The sequence below is a fragment of the Schistocerca gregaria genome, unplaced genomic scaffold, assembly GCF_023897955.1.
Source record: "Schistocerca gregaria isolate iqSchGreg1 unplaced genomic scaffold, iqSchGreg1.2 ptg000317l, whole genome shotgun sequence".
Lineage (NCBI taxonomy): Eukaryota > Metazoa > Arthropoda > Insecta > Orthoptera > Acrididae > Schistocerca > Schistocerca gregaria.
In genome coordinates this window covers 1,162,717-1,164,641 of record NW_026061795.1, presented here as the reverse complement: position 1 = coordinate 1,164,641, position 1,925 = coordinate 1,162,717, and positions in this window count along the sequence as shown.

The window sequence follows — 1,925 nt, the reverse complement described above, 5'->3', positions numbered from 1 at the left end:
AAGCTTCTAAGCTGATGTAATAGCCAGTAAGAAGTAGTACAATACAAGTTCTAGGTACTGATTATTTACTTTATAGCTGGCTTTGGTGCCTTGGACATGAGCTATGACCTAAAGATTCTGCATGAAAGGAGGACTAGCAGCCGAGTTGCACGGGAGAATGTGAAAAGTGTTCATATGTAGTAAAAACCTGAGAAATCCGTCCGTTTTCGTCATTTGTTATCGAATCGACTAAAAGCCAGATCGTCAACTTGGCCGCTCTTCTCTCTGGAACCGTTGTACTTATCGTCTGCAATGCTATGTCGCGTGCTGCGGTATGCGGAGACACTAAAATCACCATAGTAGAACACAGATGAAGCTTCTAAGTTGATGTAATAGCCAGTAAGAAGTAGTACAATTCAAGTTTTAGGTATTGATTATTGACTTTTTAGCTGGCTTTGGTGCCTTGGACATGAGCTAGGACGTTAAGAATCAGCATGAAAGGAGGACTAGCAGCCGAGTTGCACGGGAGAATGTGAAAAGTGTTCATATGTAGTAAAAACCTGAGAAATCCGTCCGTTTTCGTCATTTGTTATCGAATCGACTTAAAGCCAGATCGTCACATTGGCCGCTCTTCTCTCTGAAACGGTTGTACTTATCGTCTGCAGAGCTATGTCGCGTGCTGCGGTATGCGGGAACACTAAAAGCACCACGGTAGAACACAGATGAAGATTCTAAGTTGACGTAATAGCCACTAAGAAGTAGTACAATTCAAGTTTTAGGTATCGATTATTGACTTTTTAGCTGGCTTTGGTGCCTTGGACATGAGCTAGGACCTTAAGATTCTGCATGAAAGGAGGACTAGCAGCCGAGTTGCACGGGAGAATGTGAAAAGTGTTCATATGTATTAAAAACCTGAGAAATCCGTCCGTTTTCGTCATTTGTTATCGAATCGACTTAAAGCCAGATCGTACTTGGCCGCTATTCTCTCTGAAACGGTTGTACTTATCGTCTGCAAAGCTATGTCGCGTGCTGCGGTATGCGGAGACACTAAAAGCACCATAGTAGAACACAGATGAAGCTTCTATGCTGATGTAATAGCCAGTAAGAAGTAGTACAATACAAGTTTTAGGTATTGATTATTGACTTTTTAGCTGGCTTTGGTGCCTTGGACATGAGCTAGGACCTTAAGAATCTGCATGAAAGGAGGACTAGCAGCCGAGTTGCACGGGAGAATGTGAAAAGTGTTCATATGTAGTAAACGCCTGAGAAATCCGTCCGATTTCGTCATTTGTTATCGAATCGACTTAAAGCCAGATCGTCACATTGGCCGCTCTTCTCTCTGAAACGGTTGTACTTATCGTCTGCAGAGCTATGTCGCGTGCTGCGGTATGCGGAGACACTAAAAGCACCACAGTAGAACACAGATGAAGATTCTAAGTTGACGTAATAGCCACTAAGAAGTAGTACAATTCAAGTTTTAGGTATCGATTATTGACTTTTTAGCTGGCTTTGGTGCCTTGGACATGAGCTAGGACCTTAAGATTCTGCATTAAAGGAGGACTAGCAGCCGAGTTGCACGGGAGAATGTCAAAAGTGTTCATATGTAGTAAAAACCTGAGAAATCCGTCCGTTGTTGTCATTTGTTATCGAATCGACTTAAAGCCAGATCGTCACATTGGCCGCTCTTCTCTCTGAAACGGTTGTACTTATCGTCTGCAAAGCTATGTCGCGTGCTGCGGTATGTGGAGACACTAAAAGCACCATAGTAGAACGCAGATGAAGCTTCTAAGATGATGTAATTGCCAGTAAGAAGTAGTACAATTCAAGTTTTAGTTACTGATTATTGACTTTTTAGCTGGCTTTGGTGCCTTGGACATGAGCTAGGACCGTAAGATTCTGCATGAAAGGAGAACAAGCAGCCGGGTTTCAAGGGAGAATTTGAAAAG